Source organism: Myxocyprinus asiaticus, chromosome 18, assembly GCF_019703515.2.
Source record: "Myxocyprinus asiaticus isolate MX2 ecotype Aquarium Trade chromosome 18, UBuf_Myxa_2, whole genome shotgun sequence".
Classification (NCBI taxonomy): domain Eukaryota; kingdom Metazoa; phylum Chordata; class Actinopteri; order Cypriniformes; family Catostomidae; genus Myxocyprinus; species Myxocyprinus asiaticus.
Genome location: NC_059361.1, coordinates 4,151,648 through 4,160,000, shown reverse-complemented (window position 1 = coordinate 4,160,000; position 8,353 = coordinate 4,151,648). Strand labels below are relative to the sequence as shown.

The window sequence follows — 8,353 nt, the reverse complement described above, 5'->3', positions numbered from 1 at the left end:
AATGAAATATATGAAATCTCGCTGATACTGAAATCTCACTGGTACTTCCTAGCGCTTGACGCATGCAGAGAGTGCTTGATGGCACCATAGGAAGTGTAAAAGAGCTTGAAATCATGATCGCCATGGAGACTGCTGTGAAGATGTACAGTGAAAAAGGAGTTATATTTTGGTCGTTTCTCACCCAAAACCAACTGGATTGCTTCAGACAACATGGATTAAACCAATGGACTCTGATAGATTACTTTTATGCTGACTTCATCTTCTTTTTGGAGCTTTTGGAATTCTGGTCACCATTGACTTGCATTGTATGGACCTACAGAGCTGAGATATTCTTCTAAAAATATTTGTTTGTGTTCTCCAGATGAAAGAAAGTCACACATGTAGGATGGCATGAGGGTGAGTAAATGATGAGAGAATTTACATTTTTGGGTGAACTATCCCTTTAAGAAGTTTCACGGATACCGCTGCCACGTGATACAGTACTGTGCAAAAGTTTTAGGCACATAAGATGTTTCACAAAAGCATTTGTCTTAAGATGGTTATTTATATCTTCAGCTTTAGAGTGTCAAATAGAAATATAAATGTTAGACTCCCAAACATTACTTTTGTGAATAGAAAAGATTAGAATAGAAGAACAGGGAGCCCTGCAACAGATGTCATGGTCCCCACAAAGCCCCCCACTGAACATCGTGTCAGTCTGAGAATACACAAAGAGACAGAAGCAATTGAGACAGATTAAATAGATAGAAGAACTGTGGTGAATTCTCCAAGAAGCTTGGAACATCCTATCTGCCAACAACCAAGAAAAACTGTGTCCAGGTGTATCTAGGAGAATTGGGGCTGTTTTAAAGGCAAAGGTGGTCACACCGAATATTGATTTAACTTTTTTATGTTTACTGGACTTTGTATGATGTTAATTGATAAATGAAAACTATTTATGGCATTATTTTTTGAAGGCATCCTCACTATGCAACATTTTTCACAAGTGCCTAAAACTTTTGCACAGTACTGTATATAGAAAATAGAATCGGACATCACTAGCTGTGATTCTTAACAGCTGACAAAAAATATGAGACACACAACTTATGTTCAGCATTTGAGCTTATTTCGTCTTATATTGAAATGTTGTCAGGGAAATATAACATTAGCACTTAATCAATAAAATAGCGTTGTTACTGTGAAGCTAAACAGTATGTTTTGTTGAATTGTTATGATAGAGTTCACATCATTCAGAGCTTTGAAATATCTCACAATTCTCTCTCACTTTCATTTCTGTGAAAACAAAAAACCCAACCAAAAAACAAACAAACTTTAAATCTAACGTGACTTTACAGGATTGGCTGACTGTACAGATCACCTCACTGTAAAGGGGCGTGAACTGCTGAAGAAAAGTATAAATAAAGGACACAGCATATCTGCATTATATATAAACGAGTTAAATCCTCTTCAGCATTATACCATTCTGCTCTTAACCTTAAAGCAATCATCACCATGGTAAGCTAATTGTCTTCTTATTAGGAAAATATAAGCATGTTAAATATGTTTTTACTTTAAAGCATAATCAAAACATGCATTCTGAAATAAGTAAAAAAAAAAAACAAAGTGCAGATATTGTAGCTAAATAGCTATTTGCATTTTCAAACAGTAACAACAACAAACGCCAAAACTATAAGGTCTAATAGCATAACTAATGTAAACACTTTTGAGTAATATTCATACATTCTCTCCATCTGTTGTTAAATATCTTATACTGTGTATTTGATAGAAAGATTTTTTTGTTGTTTTTTTTTTTTTTGTAAGGATCAAGATCAGTTATCATTGTTATAATTGTAACAATCACACACACACACACACACACACACACACACACACACACACACACACACACACACACACACACATTAGGCATGCATTATTTAAATATTCATCTTTTGTTTGTGCATATGCACGTCGAACTCAGGACATAATTTCATTTTCACCCTGCATCTCGTTGTAGAGAGTTGTTTATTAAGTCAAGGTGAGGGAGTGCCAGGGGTTTTCCTATCTGAGGTCTTAGGTGGAGTGTTGTAGAACTTTCCATTACTGCATTTATTGTTTCATTTGGAGTGTCAAAGTTTCAGGCTATCATTAGTTTTGCTTACAGATCCGTGATGGTAAGTAAGGTTTGGGAATTTATCTGTATGAATTCTGAATTTGCATGCATTTACTTGCTGTGCAAGGATATAATATAAAGAATGGTGAAGTAATTAGATGATGCATTTGTTGTTGTTGTTGTTGTTGTTGTTGTTGTTGTAGTAGAGCAAAATAAAAAGTACATTTAAAAAATCAAATTATCCAGGGCTGTATGCATAGTACAACACTGCTTTCTGTAGAGGAAATATGTCTAACTATATGTGTTATGTTAAACCAGGCCTACATAAAAATAATAATAATAATAATAATAATAATATATATATATATATATATATATATATATATATATATATATATATATATATATATATATATATTACCTGCTAAAAATGTCTCTATTGATCAGTGGTTCTCAACTGGTGGGTCGCAAGTCTGTAATGATCTTGAACAACATGAAAAAAAACATTGCTAAATGCAAATATTATAATGCAACTAACCATATAATTGCACACAGTTTGGATCATAGATATATACTTATAGATACCTCTGTTTGAATCTAAGTCAACTGAGGAGCAGCATCAGAGTGCTGAATAAACTGGTTAAGTGTGGAAACAGTTCATCTTATAATAACTGTACTTTCTGGTTGCAAATGTTCAATATGGTTTTCATGTTTTATTTATTGGTAACTTTATTTCGAGTTTGCTACGAAAAAATAGCTGATTTAGAAGAGAAGTCACTGGAATTTTGCATCAAATGGGATTTATTTACATTACTAACTGTTGTTAAACTTTGTAAGCGTTATTATATCTACAGTTGTAAACATCATAAATATAAAGTGGCTTACTTAATGTAAATGATCAATACTACACTGTCATGTATGTTCATATGTGTGTAATACAAGCTAATTTTATGGTAATATAGATGTACATGTAATTTTGACTATGAATTGCACTGCAGTTATTATCTCAGTTTTTTCACAGTTAAATAGCACAGGTTAATGTTTATATTTATATAGTATATGGATAGAACTTGCTATTAAAGGTCGACAGATAGTGGATTTTGCAGATACTGATAACTAAGGTGGTGGGAAAGGCCGATAACCGATAAATCAGCCGATATTTTTAAAAATCGATTGTCCAAACTATATATATATATATATATATATAAATATTTCTTTACTATGGTGGGCAAAGACAAAGAGTCCAAACTGAATAAAATCCCAGATGCAGTATTTTAACCAAAATCCCAATAATAACCATAAAATATAAATATTTGGTGCATAACATGGGACTTTTAAGTATAAACAAGTACAAAACACACCGGGGACTCTTATTTTGAAATGAAGAACTGAAGAAAAAACTATCTGCAACTACTGACATCATTTGTGCAGATAACTGATAGTTCCAACAACAAACTATCGGCAACGATTAATCTGTAAAACCGATATATCGGTCTCCCTTTACTTATAATGATATATTGGTGCTATATGATGTAATAACAAATATATGATTTGAATAAACAAATATATTAGGGATGTTTTTGGTGCTAGGTTTTATGGTTATGACATATCCATTCTATTGCGTTTATGATCACTAGTCCCAACCACTGTTATTAGAAGCTTAAAGCATCAGACAGTGCTCTGATGATCATCATTATTCAGTATATAAGTGCATTTTTCCAATACTCTGTTTCATTTGGAAGTTTTATACAGTACGTATGTATAAGTGTGATTTGGATAGCAAAATAAATAGGCTGGTAAATCACACATCTGCTGTTGTTTATGAATTTATGAAGCTGTCATCTTAAAAAAATTGCAAATTGCCATACATATGCAGTTTGTGGATGGAATTTAAGGACATCTTTGTTTACTTTTGTATGATAAACAAATCTGGTACTGTGCTGGGCTCCCACTTGATGTCCAGTGTACAATCTGGTGATAACCTGCTCTATATTTAACTGAGTGACAGTGTTTGTCCTCCATCAACAGATCTTACTAAAGGGGAGTGATGAAGACGAGGACGATGACTATGAAGATGATAATGGAGGTGCAGGAGTATGTGTCTGCTGCCAAGGGTAGACAACCGCTCCACACCCAGATGCAGCCAGTGTTGAGAAAGACCCAATAGACACGCTGGATCCATGAACTGTGTTGATTTGTTGATACAAACCAGCAGTCAAACACACAGTTCCTGTCGTGACAAAGGCAATGCCGTCACGACCCAAAACACCTCCCCGCGCCATACGTATCAATGGCGAAACCTGACTGTAGACCTTAATGGAACATTCCTCCATGGAAACGATGGATCTCGCAACTTCCCTGCTGTACAGTGGCAGTAACATCAGTTTTCTTCAGAATGGCTCTGCTTTTGGGTCTGTTTGTGCAACCCTGAAGAAACCGTGGAGAGAAAACCATGCTTTCATCGATACCTTGATTTCGTCTTGATTACTGCAATGCCCTTTTCATTAGACTACCTTACAGGACTTCTAAGTTGAATTTAAAAATTGACATAAATTTCAGAATTTCTCACCATTTAGAGTTTGGCATGGTGCATCTTGTGTGCTTCAGTGGAAACAAAGAAACCAGTTAACATGGTCAATGTCACAAATTTGCTCACATTGATTAGTGACCTAGGCCACGTCCATACGAAACAGTTTTCAGTTTCCTAACGTCATTGTTTTCCAAAGTATGTGTTTTCGAAAGACTCTGTTTTCAGTGCTGTTCCAATGTGGATGAGAGCTGTAAACAGATATCAAAATGAATGCATTTCCAAACTAAAGCATATTAATGTGGACGTGGCCCCAGAAATAGTGCAGAATCGTACATATTTCTTCTTCATTTCACGTCATTACTTTTCTTTTTTCTTTTTCTTTAAATCCTAAAACTTCCTGTTTATTTATACAGGTAGTTGTAGTATATTTTTTATTGATCCAGGTACACTTTCCTTTCTATTTCTCCTTTCACAAATGATCTTCATTTTCTTATTATTAAGAAATACACGTGGAGTGGTGATAACCTGATGGGAGCTGCTGGTCCAAAGGTGGGAAGATTATGAAATCACAAATTTCCTCAATCACCATTGTGCTCTTGAGCAAGGCACATGCCTCCAAGTTATTTCAGCAGGACTGACTGCTCCTGCAAAAGGTCTACTGTTGTCACTTTAGAAGCGTCCATTAAATGACAAACAAACAGATATGGGCTGGATGGGCATTTCAACTTGAAATTAATTTAATGGATGCGGTTTGCTCGAATATATATTGGGAGGTCAATGTCCCTATTCAAGCCCAGGTGTATTTGTTGTAAAGATATTTTAAGACTATGGCTGCCTGGTCCATGTAACTCTCCAGTATTACTAGCAGAAGGTTGCTGGAGCAGCAGAGATCAGGGTTAGAGATAAAAGACCACTGTTTTTCCTTTTATCTCTAGACCTTTGATGCCACAATAACAGCACTCGGCCATAGAGAGCATGCTTAGAGCGAGATGACATGCTCACCAGGATAGGATCCACATGCACAACTCTGTTCCAAAACCTAGTGAGCTGTCGCATTTTAATGTGCCAAACTATTAGAATCAATTATAAGTCGAGTCTCCTGTGCTAGGTTTTGCAACAGATGCCAGTTCTGCAGGTTGTGCATACATAGTGGAATCCGCCGGTTCTGATATCCTGCAAACACACATTTACACCGACATCACACACTGCTGTTATCGCAGTGCTGTTGAACACAAGTTACACAGCGTATGTAACGTACATGTAATGAGATGAACTGACTCTCATACTGAACACGGTCCGAATCAAAGGACTTAGGACTAGCACAAAGTGAAGGCCAGCTGATGTGTAAATGTCAGAGGCCCTCATTTCCTATTGAGCTCTCATTTTTGTTCTTGGTTATGTGGCATGGGGATCGTTAGAATGTCATAACTGCAGATTGATGTCTGTGCATTTGTCTGTATGCCTCACTTTCTAATGAGCTACACGGCAACTCCCTCCTAAATAAAGTATATTGTGTGAAAACGAGTGTCTTTTACTTTATGAAGCCAGTGCATAAGTTTACTGTCATTCAACCAATACAGATGCAATACACAGGGACTAGATATATTCTTTTCCCAGACTAGTGCAACATTTAAGACTTGCCAACACTGTATAATAGACACACTACATCCACAATAAATACACAGTATACACAATATGAAAATCTGAAGTTTTAAAAACAATCTACAACTCAGCATCAAGAAGGCAGCAGTTCAGTCAAGTGTTAATGGATACAAGCAACTGCAAGTTAGTCTGTCCTAGGTAGGAGTAAGCTATATAGTTTATCTACTATATTAACAAACAGAAATAATAGAAAATCATAAAAATTACAGTTTTCTGTTTTGCAGGTATACCATAGCATACGTAAAAAAAAAAACCTGAGGTACATAAATTAATAAATTGCATAAGATGTTTATTGATTGATCAGTGTGTGTGTGTGTGTGTGTGTGTGTGTGTGTGTGTGTTTATGATGTTAAAATATTAATATTAATAAAAATAATAATAACTGAACTGTTTGGAGTGACAAGAGGGTGAGTAAATGATGACAAAATTAAAATTTTTTACTGAACTATTTAGCATTCAGCAAATGTTATATTATTATATTATAATAATGTTCATATTCACCATATTTCTATAATTAAAGCAATTTTAATAACAAAAATCCATCAAATTGCATGAGTAATCTTTAACTAAATAAAGTAAAATATAAAATAAATATTTTAAGTTACAAAAAAAATAAATAAAAATACACAATTCAGTTTGATGGAATTTTGTGATGAAATTGAATCGTAAAAATAGGGTAAAAAATTTCTTTGAGTGTACATTGTCCAGATATACACTCACCGAGCACTTTTATTAGTAACTCATGTACACCTACTTACTCATGTGATTATTTAATCAGCCAATCGTGTGGCAGCAGTGCAGTGCATAAAATCATGCAGATATGGGTCAGGAGCTTCAGTTAATGTTCACATCAGCCATCAGAATGGGGAAAAAATGTGATCTCAATGATTTGGACCGTGGCATGATTGTTGGTGCCAGATGGGCTGGTATGAGTATTTCTGTAACTGCTGATCTCCTGGGATTTTCACGCACAACAGTCTCCAGAATTTACTCCGAATGGTGCCAAAAACAAAAAACATCCAGTGAGCGGCAGTTCTGTGGATGGAAACGCCTTGTTGATGAGAGAGGTCAACAGAGAATGACCAGACTGATTTGAACTGACAAAGTCTACAGTAACTCAGATAACCACTCTGTACAATTGGGGTGAGAAGAATATCATCTCTGAATGCACAGCTCGTCAAACCTTGAGGCTACAACAGCTGAAGACCACGTCGGGCACTTTATTGGGACCATTGTGTTCCTAAGAAAGTGCTCAGTGAGTGTATAATATTATTTATATGCATAGTTTTGATAAATGCTAATGAATCCTTGTTTTGTGTAGAAGAAAACAATTGTCCAATATTTAACTAAATAATAATGTTGTCCTCCACAAACAGATCCAGCTCTACATGAAGGGTGATGATGAAGATGAGGCTAAGAATGATTTAGGTCCTCATATAAATGAATGCCTGCCACCTCGGGTAGACCACTGGCCTAAATCATATCGATGAGAACAGTCCAAAGCTGCTGGATAATGTTGATTAACTTTCCTTTCCATATGTATGTGGAAATGAAGAGTTTAAAATGACACAGTTTCTGTGGTTACACGTCACAGCACTTTGTACTGAGGAATTCATCCACAGAGATACTTGAACTAGTTCTGCTGTTTACTGCAGCAGGATCGTAGCAGTTTGCTTTGAAGTCTGTCTGAACAGTCCAGAAGAAACTATCAGGAGAAGCATACAGAGATTCGTTGCAGCCTCGTGGATTAATATCTTGGCTGTTTTTCCAAAGTTTGGACACAAGCTGAATGGGCATTCACATTTGACAATCAGTGGCGTATCCAGGACATTTTTACTGGGGTGGCCAAGATGAGGCACAGACCTAGTGTGGGGTGGCGATACCGGGAGAACCTTTATGAACGGCACATGATCAAAATGTGTAAATATCGCATTGCTTTGCTTCAACATCTACACATGTAGAATAAATGAATTCTTAAACTCATGTTAGCATTCACTGAATTGTTTGTATTCAATATCAGACTGTTGTTTTGACATTTGACAGTTTTCTATTCCTGTTCTAGTTCAACC

General features: G+C 35.7%; 1 long non-coding RNA gene across 1 annotated transcript; it reads left to right on the top strand.

Annotated features, from left to right (window-relative positions):
- Positions 1 to 1,350: 1,350 nt before the first annotated feature.
- LOC127456291 (uncharacterized) lies at positions 1,351 to 6,143 on the top strand. Its single transcript, XR_007899813.1, has 2 exons — positions 1,351 to 1,494; positions 4,121 to 6,143. It is a non-coding gene; the product is annotated as an uncharacterized LOC127456291 (long non-coding RNA).
- Positions 6,144 to 8,353: the final 2,210 nt, after the last annotated feature.